This window comes from Anser anser, assembly GCF_964211835.1.
Source record: "Anser anser genome assembly, chromosome: Z".
Taxonomy (NCBI): domain Eukaryota; kingdom Metazoa; phylum Chordata; class Aves; order Anseriformes; family Anatidae; genus Anser; species Anser anser.
In genome coordinates, this window is record NC_139723.1 from 67,291,372 (window position 1) to 67,307,495 (window position 16,124).

At 38.7% G+C, this 16,124-nt stretch overlaps 1 protein-coding gene across 2 annotated transcripts in view; it reads left to right on the forward strand.

Moving 5' to 3' along the window:
- PDE4D (phosphodiesterase 4D) overlaps nucleotides 1-16,124 on the forward strand; it is a 636,407-nt gene that overhangs the window by 149,791 nt on the left and 470,492 nt on the right. The window lies entirely within an intron of this gene.

Here is a 16,124-nt window from a genome sequence, read left to right on the forward strand (position 1 = left end):
TCTGCTCTCTGGGGACAGCGACAGGACCCGAGGGAACGGCATGGAGCTGGGACAGGGGAGAGTCAGGCTGGGTGTTAGGGAGAGGTTCTGCACCCAGAGGGTGGACGGGCACTGGGACAGGTTCCCCAGGGCAGTGGTCACAGCACTGAGCTACTGGAGTTCAAGGAGGGTTTGGATCAACTCTCTCAGACATATGGTCTTATTTTTGGGCAGTGCTGTGTGGAATCTGAAGTTGGACTCAATGATCCTTGTGGGTCCCTTCCAACTCGGGATATTCTATGATTCCATGATTCTAGATGTCATCTGATTCACCTAAACTTTTGTGAAAGTCAGTTTTCCCTATTATTGCAACCGGAGGCCTTCTTCTCTTCTCCAGGCTAAACATCTGCAACTATCTCAGCCTTTCTTCATATCATAGGTGCTCCAGCCCTCTGATCATCCTCATGGCCCTCCTCTGGATCCAAGTTAACAGGTCCATTTCTTTTCTTTTCCTGGGGGCCCCAGAGCTGTACTTCAGGTGGGCCTCACCATAGTATACAGTATAGTGTAGAGGGGGAGAATAGAGTATAGTATTGAGAGGGAGAATCATCTCCTTTAAACTGCTGGCCCTTCATTTTTTATGCAGCCCAAGATATGGTTGGCTTTCTGGGCTACAGTTGCACACTCCTGGCTCGCGTTCAATTTTTCATCCACCAGTACCCCCAAGTCCTTCTCCGCTGCAGGTACTTTATGTACATATTTTTTATGTTCACATCTTCATAGTAGAAACAAAAAAGTAAACAGGTAATAATTGACAGAAAGTCCCTAATGGACGGTGTTTTGGTAAATTTTTTTTTTTTTGGCTTGTGTCCCCTTTGTGTCTGTCTTCATTATTTATAGAAATATGAAAGTACAAGAAACTTTTCACTGTTTTGAACTAAAATACTTCTTCAGCAGAGGCTGTGATCTGCAGGATGCACAACTAAGGAATTAATTGGTTGAATGTGCTCTTTCTTTCCATTGCTAATTATGTTTCCACAGAAGACTGTTTAGTATTCTGTAATTTTACTCATAGTTTGTGCAAAAGTGTTCACAAATATACACTGTAAATGTGAACATTAAAAGTTCTGTATTTCCATCTATGACATACAGAAGCATCTGAGATAAAAAAATTGAGGTATGTGTAACATATCCATGGAGAAATTCATAGGGTCTAGTGTTAACTTTTAGTTGTGGTTGTTTAACTATTTTGTTTTTATTAGTCCTTAGTTGGCAATATCCTCTTTCGCATTTTTGTTTGGATATTAGAACTTGTAAAATGTGTTGTTATGCAACAGACCTACCAGTTGTTCAAAAACTTAAATCTTCATTTGTTTATCTTTTTAATTGAAAAACTAAGATATATGAAATTAAAGGAAAAGGTTATACCAGCTATTTGAAACAAATCAAGTTGGCATACTTTTGCTGTTGGCAGCAGTTTAATAACTGGGTTTTAAAACTACAGTTTAAAGACTAGAAATATCCAGAAATACCGATATCCAGAAATATCAGTATTAAAAATGCTTTTAAGTGTTCAAAGCTTTTTTATGAAAGAAGTTGTTTAAGAAAGGCAAAACCTTTATCTTCTGCAAAGTGGGATTGGAGACTCAGTCCTATAGTTTGCCAGACTTAGTAAACCATCTCTTTGCAAGTGTGCTAGAAATGTCTTTAAATGCTGTCAGAGCAGTAAACACACTGTAAATACCTTTCTACAATTACATGTCTAAGAAGTTAAAGAATCTAGAGCAGAAGACTGTCTTGGGTTCTGGAGTCTGAAGTTTACTAGAGAGTTAGCAGATTTTCTCTGATGTTAATCTAGTTCCATGACATCTCAATGTTCAGATGAAATAGATTTGATTTTGCAAACTTGAGAATACCTAAGTATTCTGAAAAATATAAAAATATTTACTGAGAATGTAGATGGACTGAATCTGATTTCAATGTGTATGCTTAAGTGATTGTATGAGCTGCTAAATATGATTTTTGGAGTTGAAAAGTAGGAGGTAAAGACTTCTGGGAAAACCTTTATACTCAAAACTCTATCTGGGTTAGCACTGGAAAACATCAATTTTCCTTGGATTTTCCTTGAATTTTCCTTACATGGAAGAACTTCTGTCCACTGTTTTGCTATGGCCATGTCATACAATCAAACTCAATGGTCAGGGTTTCCCAGTTTTTTGTAATGTGCTTGGAATGTCATGGCTCTATTTCAGGACATATATTAAAACAAACAAACAAACAAACAAAACACCTTACTAATAAATCAAATTATTTCCAGACGTTGAATTAGATCAACAAAAGCACAACCGTCCAGCATTTCTGGTAGAAAAGCCAAAACACAATGTAGGAGATGAAAGAAAAATGTTGCCATTATTTTTTTCTAAGCTTTCTCTTGTATGCCCCTGTTAAGGGTGGATTTACTGCGAAGTAAAACATAGAAAGAAAGATTTGACGTCTGTGATGCCACATAACTCTTTTCCATATGAAAAAGGAAAAGGAACAGAAGAAGCACTTGTGTATTTGTCCATTTTATGAACTGTACATTTTGCATGTGTTCATCGCAGCTTCCTTCCCAAGCAGAGAGGCATCTACCTGAGCACACTACATCACTACCTGGAAATCTCCAGGTAACATGAAGCAAACAGATTTTAAAACCATGAATACCAAGCCACAGGGCTAGTATGGGCAAACATTTATCTCTTGGTTTTAAATTTGCCATTAAGAGGCTAAATCTTGCACTACCTTCTTCAGAATATTTGTACAAATCAGCAGCTGCCTGATACACATGTTCTCAGATAATTTCATAGCATTTGAGATTATTTCTGAATGAGGTCCTCCTATGCAATTGATAATTCATGGTGAAGCTGCAGTTAGTATAATTCTGCCTTACTGAAACCCACAAAACCTAAAACTTTATACTTACAGTTTTTCATTATATGTACAGTGGAAAGTTCAGTACTCTTGGCATAATCTCCTATATGAGCTGATCTGAAATACCAAACTGTTCATAACATTACCATGACTTTGACTAACTCGCTTTGAGGTTTTGGGTGCATTTTTTTTTCTTCTTAGTTTTGGCTTTTGGAATTTTGTTGTTGTTATTATTGTCATTATTAATTAATTTATTTATTTATTCATTGCCAAGCATCTGACTAACTGCAGTCATCCTGTTAATCCTTTCAAAAACCTTGTAATACTAGTCACATAAGGTAAAAAATAAGAGCTTGTAGGAAAATTTCTGACTGAATTACTGCAAAACTAGGAAAGCCTATCTAATAATTGAATACCTGGGCTGAGGATGTTGGAAATGGACTGTTCTGAGGCCAATACCCTGGATTTTGTACCTCTGAGACAGACCTACCCAAGAATAAAGCTTAGGACCCTGTTAAGTTCACTGGCTTTCTGCCTCAATTACGTTCATATGCATATAGCATTAATTTTATCATCATTTTGTGTCAGTGGTTTACTAGAAAATCAGATTCACTGTGTTCTCATATTTTTACTTTAGTGTTTTATTTCTTTATGTTAATGTAAAGCTAGACATTAGACATTTAGGCTAGACATCAGGAAGAGGTTCTTCACCGAAAGGGTGGTTGCACACTGGAACAGGCTCCCCAGTGAAGTAGTCACTGCACCAAGCCTGTCTGAATTTAAGAAGCGATTGGACTGTGCACTTAGTCACATGGTCTAAACTTTTGGGCAGACCTGTGCGGTGCCAGGAGTTGGACTTGATGATCCTTATGGATCCCTTCAACTTGGGATATTCTATGATTCTGTGATTCTATGATTCTAATGTGATTTGTTTCCTTTTACGAAGTTTATATGCTCACTCTTATATTGGAATTTGGGTCATCTAATTTGTTCTCTTGCAAAAGTTGTTCTTCTAGTCCTTTAGGACTTCCCTTGCTTTCCAAGATTTGTTAACTGTTAGAAGAGCTAAAGTAGTCAGCCAACTTTCTCAGGGTTTTTCAGCAGAAATAATTTGATATGCAGACTTGAAGTTTTCTTCTTAGAAAACTGTCCGTACTAATGGCCTGGAAAGTGTTTCCTCTTCCTCTGCTTTGAATAAATCATTTTCATCCACCCAAGTACAAAACAGAAATAAACATGGGTATTTTTTTGCACCATTAACAATTCCACTATCTCCATCTAATTAACTATACTATTAGTAAGAATTGTTTATTTTCTTATGTACATCAATACTTTTTAACTTGTGCTGAGATTTACGTAACCACATTTTAAACTGTATAATTATTTCAAACTGCTCAAAGAAAGATATAGCAACAAAATAATCCTGGACATGTTTTAGAGGTGTTTTTCCACTAAAAATATTTGCATCACAGACAAAGAAGGGAAAGTATTGCCTGATTGTGTAGAAGTTCATTTTATGTAACTGTGAGATTAAGCGTATGAATCATCATTATTTTCTCTTTTTCCATATTGGAAATAATGAACAGCAATGAATCTAGTCACACTGAAATGCAGTCTTGAAATGGTGTGTGAATAATATAGGCTCATTTATTTTTTAATAAAAATTAAAGAATCCAAGAGCAAGAACATTGTACTGGTTTAATACAGCCTTCTTTGGTTATATTTTCAAAGTATTAAGATGGTTATTGTTGAAGAAAAAGTGGAGAATATATAGGAATTGAAAATAGAGAGCTGCCTGAAAGAAGGATAGATGTTTGATCTAGATCTAAAATACCTATGCTAATAAACAGTGCTAGCGTCAAACACACTAGTAGCTAGATAAGAATTGTTATATCAATTCTTTAGGTATAGAAGCTAAGGCATAGTGATTGTGATAGAGTTGCCAGTGTAACACAGAACATCCACATTAAAGCTGAGAAGAAAATCCAAGTATTAATACTCTCAAGTCAGCACCTGTTTCTCTGTGACTTGTAAATATGTTGCTGGCATCTAAAACAGACAGGTTAGACTGTCTGTTCAGGTGAACTATTTGAACACTTTAAATTACAGTAAGTACTACTGTGTCAACTTCTGGTAAGATGTGAAATAATAATTATCTATTCCAACTAAAAGTATAAATCAGATATTTGGGAAATTTACCTAAAGAAAATGGTGCAAATGAGAGAATGATTTTGTACGGAAGTAAGTAGAATTATTAAATGTGATTATTTTCTGACTCAGGCCAACCAAAGAGCTGAGTCAAGAAGCTGTTTTGTAGGTGGACTAGAAACAACTGCATCATTCATTAGCAGAAACTATTTCCTTCATGTGTCAAACTTCCAAATTGAGTTTTCGTTGTGGCCTCTGGTTCTTTGGTGCTTAGTATGCCTCTGGGCTGCAAACAAACTGAGATGATTATTTTTATCTATTTTTTAGCTACCTTCTACTGTTGTGTGGGCATAAATGTGTTTTATGATATGGTAATGCGAGAGCACATACAGAGGTTAAGAGACTACCTATTTTTCCTGATAAGTATTCTTTTAGAGAGCACAGTGCTGTGTGTCAAAGTTTTTAGAAGAGTGACTGCAGGGTTTTTTTTATTATTTTTTTTAAGCACTTGGAAGTCTCCTTATTTGCTCTTGGAAGAGAATAGGTAAACTTTAAGATGTCAGTAGTCATTCGATCCACTTCACAAAACTGAGCAGCAGATGGGAAAGGATAGGAGGGCGTGTCAGGGTGGGTTGGTTAGGGATGATTCAACAACTGGCGCCACACAACTGCTTTGTTAGAGATGCACACTGTGATACTTCTGAAAAATGTTTTTCAAAGAAAAACTAAGGTAGGTGACAAACAGATAATCTTGTTAAGTCTACCAAGAGGTCTGCAGTGAAATGGCAAAAACAACAAAAAATCTGTATTTCCATGTCAGGGCTGTTTGATTTTGCCTTCTCTCAAGCTGTTTTTGTTTTTCCAGAAAGCTTGTGATATGTGACTGACTTCTGTTCCTTAGCTTGCAACCATTTATTGTTGCACAGAAATCCATGCCTAGTAATGAGCAATTACTGGTAAGAACTAAGAAACATACCTGCTAATTAGAAGGCTAGCAAATCATCTTATGAGCAGTAGCTTAGCCAAGAAATGATTCATCGTTATTAGCTGAGGGACTTCAGGAAGAAATGGAATAAGGAGGCAGATACTTTGAATGATCCAGCCTGGAATATGCTCTTTACAAAAAGAGTTGAAGTAGGTTAATTGGTATCTAAAAGGATGTCACGTCCTAGAATTCAATTAACTGGTTACAGGGCAGGGATTAATGGAGGGTCTCTCAGACCTCTAATGTAAAAAAGAAAGCCTAAAATGTTCTCTTTGACTGATTTCATTAGCAAACACCTTATAGGAACTTTCTTTCGCTCGTGTACACTCAGAGATCAGAAATGTCATCAGCAGAACTGTTTATTGGACTTTGTTTTTATTAGCAATTATGGTATTGGATGACATTATGTAGCATGTCAGATACTTGCCCTTCCAAAGCTTTTTTGTCATTCTTGGTGATTTTGTTCTAATTGGCAGCATTAGCTGTTCTTATACTTGCCCAACAACTTCTTAATGGAATACTGTTTTAAGTTGCTTATGACCAAGGAAAGCTTTAGCTGCAACCTTTGATAACATAACTATATCAGTTGTGTTTCTTAGGATAAATATTTTTACAATTCTAGCCCAAGATCCTTCAACTGTTAACAAGAAGTAGTCAATTTTCACTGATCAAAATGTGATGGTAAACTTTCTTTTGAAATAACTGCACTCATACTTCAGACCTCAGATGCATCTGTTGCCATCCTTGGGAAAATCTGCATCAGGACAGTCATAAAGTAAACCTTTGGGAAAAAAAATATAATAACCATAATAAAAAAAAAAGGGTATTCTTCAATCCTGTTTTGTCCTGGAAAGTAGGACTTCACTATGCACCATGGTGAGCTGGGAAGACAAATGCCATAACTCTGATTGCTGTATTCTTCTTCCTCCTTTTCCCGAGCTTTTATTGCTGAGCGTGATGCCATGTGGTATGGAGCACCCTTTAGGTCAGTTCTGGCCACCTGTCCTGGATGTGGCCCCTCCAGGCTTCAGGTGCATCATCCCTGGGGGTGCAGCATGAGAAACAGTAAAGGTCTTGATGTTGAGATAAAACAGCAGTGTGTTATCAACACTGTTTCCGTCACAAATTTCAAACATAGTACTGTATGCTTTGCTGTGGAGGAAATTAACTCCATCCCAGCCAGAACCAGTACAGATGCCAAAGCAAATAACAGAAATCAATTGTGCATTTGTCTGTCTCCTCACAGAATGGCTCCTCTGGGAGCCCTTCGGCTGATGTTGAGAAAATATAAAGTTATCCTATTCGATTCAAGAAATGGGCTGGAGCAAAAGGCTGGGGAAGATAAAAGGAAAAGTGAGTGAAGAAGACAAATGTGTATAGTGGAAGTGGATTTTAAGGTAGTAGAGGAAAAACTGAGTTTAGGTTGCAAAAGTAGTGTGTAGAAAACATCTTTTTCTGTGGAAAATGCATGGTACTGAAACACCCAGGAGCCTGTAACCTCTTTATTACTCAGCTGTGCCACTTCAGCAAGATGCTTCTGAACCTCTCCGGCTACTTCTCTGGAGGGAGTGGGAGGAATAGGACATGGGATATGTAATTCCTCACCAAGAAGAAATTGCCATCTGTGTATTCTCTTCAACTTTTTGGATGAGCATTTCTGCTATGTAAAGCTGTGATAGTCCCTTGCAAAACATAACGTTGACCAGGGATGACAACATGTTGCAGAGGCTTGGGAAGGAGGGACAGTCTTGGAATAAGAGAGCAGGAAAAAACTGAAATACTTGGCCAGAAACAGAATCCAGAACTCTGACAGAAAAAAATAAAAAATAAAAAAAAATCAGTAGTCCTTGAATCTCATGGTTTCCCACATACCAATATCTGGAGGATCTGCTGGAAAAGTGTCTGTTTCACATTGGCTACAGGTCTAAATAACAGACTAGCTAACAACAACTTATTTGCTTGCATGTCATTGTTTTTGTGGTCAACCTGAAGGTTCAGTTTAGCAGACGAATGAAGTTTGTGTCAGTGTAATCCCCCAGGATGGAAATGTGCCATCTTTTTCAGAAAGAAAATTAAATGTTATGTGCCAAATTTGTTATAAAAATCATGAAGGTAAAAAGCCAAGCACCCAGAAATCAGGCAGTGTCAGAATTAGCTATATGTGGTTTATTTGTGTCACTGTGCTTATATTATGACATGCAGTATGTATAGTGTGATATGCAACAATGAGATGATCATATATTCTCTTAGACATGATTTCTGCTTCATTCACCTTATAGGCAAAAGCTGCTTGTAGGAATCAGTAAGGACTGTGTAGTAATGGTAACTATAGTCTTCCCATGTTTTGCAGAACTTGAAAGATATTGAACAAAAGTTTTGGAAGGTTTGGAGTGAGTGAAACAATGGTTTGAAAGCTAAACTGATAGACTCTTCTCTGAGAGAAAATTTGCTTCTGTTCCTGGTTAGACCACAGAACCACTATCTAACACTAAATAAATTGCTAAAGGAAAACTTTTTGTCCAGTTATCTTTTTCTTGTTTTCTAAACATTACTACTGTGAACCAGTAGTGCTACCTGCAAACATGCTATAATCTTGAAAATGAAATTTGGAGGAAAATGCACTTGACGTTAAGAGCAAGCTAATATGAAGTGTTCTGAAACTTGTGTTACCCAACTTTGTTACCCAAAATGAGAGGCTCATTTTCAGTTTCTTTCTTTGTTTCACCGATTCTTGCCTATAAAAAAAAATAGTGCAGAGCTTGCTGGATATTGTAGCTGTCTTTTAGTCAGTGAAAGAAGCAATTAAAAGTGTTTTATAGAGCAGCTATGGACTAATAACAGAAGAGACTAATCAAGTTATTGACATTGGGGGTGAATCTATGAAAGCACTAACGTCTTTTAAAAAGAAGATTTTTGGGGTGGCTGACTGAAATCCAGGTTGCAAGATAACAGGCGGTCACAAAAAGAACCAGGGACAAGCAAAGGCAACCAGGGAAGTACCTTTGTTATGGGTCTGTGAGAAAACCAATGGAGGGATCTTTACTATATTCACAGGTTTTTTGTCTCTGCTTTTTAATCTTAAATACTTGCCAAGGTTGTTGTGTAGTGATTGTGGGGTGTACATTAGAAGTTGACTTCAGAATTGTGTTCTGTAAGTGATGAGCAGTCAAGGACCAGGTAAAAATTTTATCTGGTCATTCTGATTTATCTAATTAATTAGTCTAATTAATCTGATAAATCCAAATTCTTTCTTTTATCATGGTGATCGTCTCGTGACATAGATATTAATGTAGTATATGATAATTTACATATGTGTATAATCTGTCTATCTGACATTCATGTCTTACTGCTGAGAGTGTTGGAGCTGAAAATGTCTTTTATGTGCAGCTGTGGTGTGGCTTTGATTTCTATACCTGAGTAAATGCAAGAAAGGCAGTGGAACATGGCCAACGTCAGCTATGTTTTTTTTCATGTATTTCTGAAAAGTCAAGTCTATTACAACTCCTTGTGATGCTTCACTGTTTGCTATTTACCTTTATCCATCTGGTAATTACAAGTTCATAAAAGTATCCTCTTTATCCTCATGTGGCTTCATACTCTGTAATTAAATGTTTCCATTTTTGTTTCTAACAATCTTGTTAGTAACTTTTGAGTTTTGCATATGGTGATAACATTTTAAGTATATATATTCATACATGTGACCCGTCGAATCTCCTTGAAGGTACACAAATGAAAGCTTCTTGGCCTCTACTTGACTTTCTCATAGTCCTGATAACAAGATAGTCCAGATCCAAACCAGAATTTCCTTTGTCTTCAGTATGCCATATCCCATTTTTATATATACATAGATTTATATTGTCTCTTTTCGATCTCTCTTTGGAGGCCCTTGTATCATCAAATGTCTGTCACTCCGTACCAACATTTCCCCGAATATCTTATTAGGAAAATGTTGTAAAATAAAAATTCCTTATACAGAAGAATAAATAATAAAAATATTCTTATTTCTTCACTTATATTCTGAATTTCCTGATTATTCAGTCCTGAATTTGCAACTTGTTTGATTTTTTTTCTTCAGTGTGGCAAATCTCCCTGAACAGACCATACTCTTAATAAAATACTCTTTTGGATTCAAGTCAGGAAATCTGGGCTGGATGAAAAGACTGCTAGCTGGGCAGAAAGTTCCACTGCTAGGATCAAATGGTGGAGAATGATTGCTCAGCATCTGGCTGGCAGCTGGTAATGAGCGTATTGACATGAGCAGTCGATACCACAGCCCATGCTGAAGTGCAGAGTTTGGTACCCAGATGGGATAACCTGAAGCACTGGCACAGGCAGGGAAGTGACTCATGGGGTCACAACCCTGCTGAAAAGGACTCAGGGACTTCAATGGATTGCAGGGTGAATATCAGCCAAGCAGTGTATTCTCATCATAAATAAAGCAAACTGCATGCCAGGGTGACTGTGGCCAGCAGAGCAAGGGACATGCTGGGAGCCCAGGAGAGGGCTACCAGGATGGTGAGAGCCTAGAACACCCGCTCAGCGAGATGTGCTTGAGGGAGCTGATTTGTTTAGTCCTCTGTGTTGCAGGGGAAGGCCATCTAATAGCAGCCTACAAGCTACTTGAAGGGTAGCTGCAAAAGACATCAAATCTGAGCTCTTCTTGACAGTGGCATGCTGTATAATGAGGGGTGAGGGGCAAGGGTTCCTAATTGAGGTGTTCAGGTTGAAGGTCAGGAAAATCTTCATCAGGAATGTGGTGCAGCACTGGAGCAGGTTATCCATGGAGGCCGGAGAATGTCTGTTGGAGGATCTTTGTTGGAATTTTTTGTTGTTGGAGGTTTCTGAGCCTGAGACAATGCCATGGCTGATGTGACCTGGAGCTGCTGATTTTGAGTGGGTGGTTGGACTGGACTACTTCAAAGGGCCCTTCCAAATGGCATTTCTGTGATTCTGTGAGTAAACATAATGCTCCTTACAACACAAATAAGGCATTAACTAACAATCCATATTTTTCTTCTGTTTTGCCAAAATGCATAAAATCAATTTGATCATTATTTCCTAGTTTAAATGCCTGAGTATTCGTACCTCAATAGGTGACCTCTTTTTCCACAAATTGATTTAATTTTCCTTTACATCTAGTTGAAATATGCATTAGTTGATTACCGTTTGATTTCTTTAAAGCTCGGTCTTAATATTTGGGCTAGAATTCTTCCTTTTCCCTGATAGTTTGCATTATGCCATACATTTCTACCTGTCTGTTTTTTTCATATGAGTCAATTAAGATGTTCAGTGAGTTCACTTTCTCATTTCAGCTGTCTGATTCTGATCGTCTGTAGCTGCAGTTCAAGGATTTTTATGGTTTTCAAACCTGCCCCAAAATCAACTGTTTTTCATTGTTGAAGTGAATCAAATAATCTCTTGTGATAGACTACTTTTAGCTCTGATATCAGCATTTTTTTTGTTTCTTGCAGAGCTATAATTAATTTCATTATTATTTTTTAATTTATTCAGCTGTCTTGGATATTCACTATGCATACGCTGAAAATACAAGCCTGAAGTTAAACTTCTCCCTGGATGACTATAACACATTAATTCGTGCAGTATTTTTGCAGTGATTGATTTTGCTGTGGGTTTGCTTCAGAGTACATGCATTAATGCATACCATTTTATAATCCTTGTTTTCTTAAACTACATTACAGCTAGATTAAGAAAAATAGCTAAATTATAAATTTAGATTTTATGATTAAAAATCTAATTAGAAATAGTTTGCTCACAGCAACTGCTCAAGCTCCAAGTATAAATGGAGCATATTAATGTTACTCATCGTGAAAGGTGGTTCATTAATAGGTCTCCTTATGTGTACAAAATAGACACATTGCCATGCAAGCTTTCCTTGCATCAGTCCTCATGAAACAGCACAGACTGAAGGCCATGCCTGTGCTATAAGTGTAACTGCAATTGTAATGTGGGCATACCATAGTATACCATATTGACCATACTATACATATGAATTCTAGTTGGCAGAGGCAGTGTACCGGTCTCAAGTCACGTGTTTGGACCTGACCTACGTGGAATAGTATATAGCTATATATGCTGTATTTCACATTCTTAGTTTAGATGTATAACATCTTTAGACTTGCTCAGAACTTGGGTTTCTTCACAGGACTGTCATCAAGGCTGTAGTTGCAGACAGAGATATCTATGCTGGGGAATTTATCAAGAGGTGGTAAGAGACTAAGACATGGAGAGAAAAATCAATTTCCTCTCATTATTTCAACAGGATTTGCAGAAGATCTTAGAAAAGTAATTCTTTGCAAATTTTCTCTTAAAATGGTGAGCTTTCTTAGAAGTTCCAAAAATTTTCTGAAGAATTTTTCTTCCCTTTCAGTAAGTATAGTTTGGAGCTTTCTTTCCTAGACTGGCTATCATTCATCCATGACCCAGAAAATATGACCAGCATTTTAGATGATTAAATTAAAAATAATGTTTACTGATGTTTTGCCTTAAGATTTTGTAAGGGCCACACCTTCAGAAGTTCTAATTATTCACTCTTTTCCAAGGACTGCAGTGGTTGTTTTAAGTGCTCATCACTTACTATTAGCATGAAATTATTGTGTGCAAGAGAGAAAGGGAGTTGAAACAGCTGCAGAAATCTTTTAAATATGATTTAATAAGAGAACTTAGGGTGATTTTTTTCCTCTTTTCAAGCTAGAGGTGCATAGTTACAGTCTCTGACTACTATTTTTATTCTATGATTGCTATTTGGATTCTCACTTCCTCCAAAGGTAAACAATCTGCAGGGAAGCAAGCATATTGTAGGACAGAAATTTGTCTAATGCAGAACACTTTGTCTCCCATATAGGTAGAAGTACATATTTTAGGTATCAGTGTCTTTATCTCCTCTTAAAATAGATTCCTGTTGGCTTTTAAAGCACCAAATTACTTAAATGCTAGAAAAGGCTAGTGCCTGATAGGTTGCATTTTTCTCAGAGGAGGAAAAGGATTTTTGCACAGGAGTTAGCAGGTCTGATCAATTGGGCTTTAAACTAGATTTGAAGGGGGAAGGGGATAAAACCAGGCCCACTAGTGATAAGCTATGGGATAGCTTGCCAAAATATGAGCAACTGTGTGAAAAAGGAATCCTTCAGTGTGCTCCATGATGTGCTGGGTACAATGAAGCGCATTTGAAGTGTTTCTACACCAATGCACACAGCATGAGGAGCAAGAAAGAAGCTAGAAGCCCTGGCTCAATCTCAGAGCTACGATATTACTGGCATAAGTGAAAGCTGGTGGTATGAGTCCTGTGGCTAGTGTGTTGCAATGGACAGTTATAGGCTCTACAGAAGAGATAGGCAGGACAGGCGAGGCACGGGTGCGGCACTGCATGTAATGGAAGGTCTGGACTGTGCAGAGCTTGCAGTTGGCAATTACATGGTTGAGAGCCCCTGGGTAAAGATTAAGGGACAAGCAAGTAAAGGAGACGTCATTGTAGGAGTCTACTGTAGACAATCCCACCAGGTTGATAACATCAATTAATTATTCATTCATATAATTAATATAAATTAATTATCAATTATTATTCAAGGAACTAAGAGATACCTCTAGATCAGCTGCCCTTTTCCTTATGGGTGACTTCAACTTGCCAGACTTGAAGTGGGAGTTTCACACAGATGATGTAAACAGGTCCAGGAGATTCCAAAAACACCTTGATGATAACTTCTTGGTACAGGTACTAAGGGAATCAACTAGGAAAGGTGCCCTCCTAGATACGTTGCTTATAAACAGAGAGGGTCTCCTGGGTGAAGTGGCAATTGGTGGCCGTTTTGGACATAATGACCATGAAGTAGGTGAGTTTAAAATCTTTGGTGATAGGAGGAAAAATTCCACCAAAACTTCAATCCAACGTATGGGGAGAGCAGACTTCAGGCTGCTCAGGGAACTAGTTATTAAGGTCCCCTGGGAAAAAGCTTTTGAAGGTGTTGGGGTCCATCAGTGCTGGTTGCTTTTCAGGTGCCACCTCCTAAGAGCACCTCCTAAGAGCACAGGAACAGGCAATTCCAAAATGTTTTAAGTCAAGCAGAAGGCTGTCTTGGCTGAGCAGAAACCTTCTCTCAGAGCTTAGATGGAAAAAGAAAGCATATGGCCACTGGAAGTGAGGTCGAGTGACATGGGAGGACAGCAAAGATGTTGTTCGCTTTTGTCAGCAGAAAATTTGTGTGGCCAAAGCTCAATTAGAGTTGAAGCTGGCCAGTACTGTGAGGGACAATAATTTATTGTTTATTTATTTTTATTTTTTTTAATATGTTAAAAGCAAAAGCAGGACCAGAGAATGTATTGATACATTACTTGATGAGGATGGTCACCTCACAAACAGGGACATGGACAAAGCAGAGACATTTAATGCCTTTTTTGCCTCTGTCTTCAGCACTGATAATGGGCTCAGAAAGCCCAGGTGCCCTCAAATGGAGAGCCATGTCTACAGTAATGATAAACTTGCTGTTTATCATTCAAGTCCTGAAATTGTGCAGGACTTGCTGCTTCAGCTGGGGGCCAGATGGGATATTTTCCATGATACTCAGAGAGCTGGATGATGTCATTGTAAGACATCTCTCAATTATTTTTCAACAGTCTTGGGAATGTGAAGAGGTCTCAGTTGACTGGAAGCTGGCAGATGCTGTTCCAATATTCAGGAAGGGCAAGAAGGAAGACCCTGGTAGTTACAGGCCTGTCAGTCTCACTTCAGTGCCTGGCAAATTTATGGAAAAGTTATTTTGGGAGTTACTTAAAAACACCTGAAAGACAACACAGTCATTGGTCACAGCCAACACAAGTTCACAAGGGGAAGGTCCTGCTTAACAAATTTAATTTCATTTTGTGACAAGGTTACCCAAGGGAAGTCAGTTGATGTAATCTTTTTGGATTTCAGCAAAGCTTTTGATACAGTTTCTTAGAGTATCCTTCTGGACAAAATGTCCAGAACACACCTGTATAAATACATAATGTGATGGGTGAAAAATTGGCTGATGGGTTGGGCTTAAAGGGTTATAGTAAATGGGGTTACATCAGGCTGGCAGCCAGTCACTGGTGGGGTTCTGCAGGGCTCCATTTTAGGGCCAGTTCTCTTCAATAAATGACTTGGATGCAGTACTTGAAGTTATACTGAATAAGTTTGTGGATGAGTATAAATTGGGAAGGAGCTGTTGACTCCCTCAAGGATAGAGAGGCCTTGCAGAGAGATCTTGACAAATTAGAGGGCTGGGCAGTCCCCAACAACATGAAATTTAACAAGAGCTATGCCAAATTCTGCAACTGGAAAGGACAACCCTGGGTATATATACAGACTGGGGGATGAGGCTGGAGAGCAGTCCCGCAGAGAGGGATCTGGGGGTTCTGGTTGATGGCAAGTTGAACATGAGCCAGCAGTGTGCCCTGGCAGCCAAGACAACCAACTGTACCATGGGTAACATCAAGCACAGCATTGCTAGCCGGTCAAGGGAAGCAATTGTCTCGCTTTGCCCTGGTGCGGCCTCACCTGGAGTACTGTATGCGGTTTTGGGCACTACAGCATAAGAAGGACATAAAACTACTAGAGAGCGTCTAAAGGAGGGATACAAAGATGTCAAAGTGTCTAGAGGGCAAGATGTTTGAGAAGTGGCTGAAGTCACTTGAGAGGAGGAGACTGAGGGGGAGGCCTCATGGCAGCCTGCAGCTCCCTCACGAGGGGAGCGGAGGGGCAGGCGCTGAGCTCTGCTCTCTGGGGACAGCGACAGGGCCCGAGGGAACGGCATGGAGCTGGGACAGGGGAGGGTCAGGATGTGTGTTAGGGAAAGGTTCTTCACCCAGAGGCAGTCGAGCACTGGGACAGGCTCCCCAGGGCCCAGGTCACGACACATCCTGCTGGACTTCAGGAAGGGTTTGGACAATGTTCTCAGACACATGGTCTGATTTTTGGGCAGAGCTATGTGGAGCCAGGAGTTGGACTCAATGATTCTCGTAGGTCCCTTCCAACTCGAGATATTCTATGATTCTAGGAACTTTCTTATTGTATGTTTTCACTTTTTTGCATTTCCTCAATGATAGTGAAGTGTAACATTTATAAGAA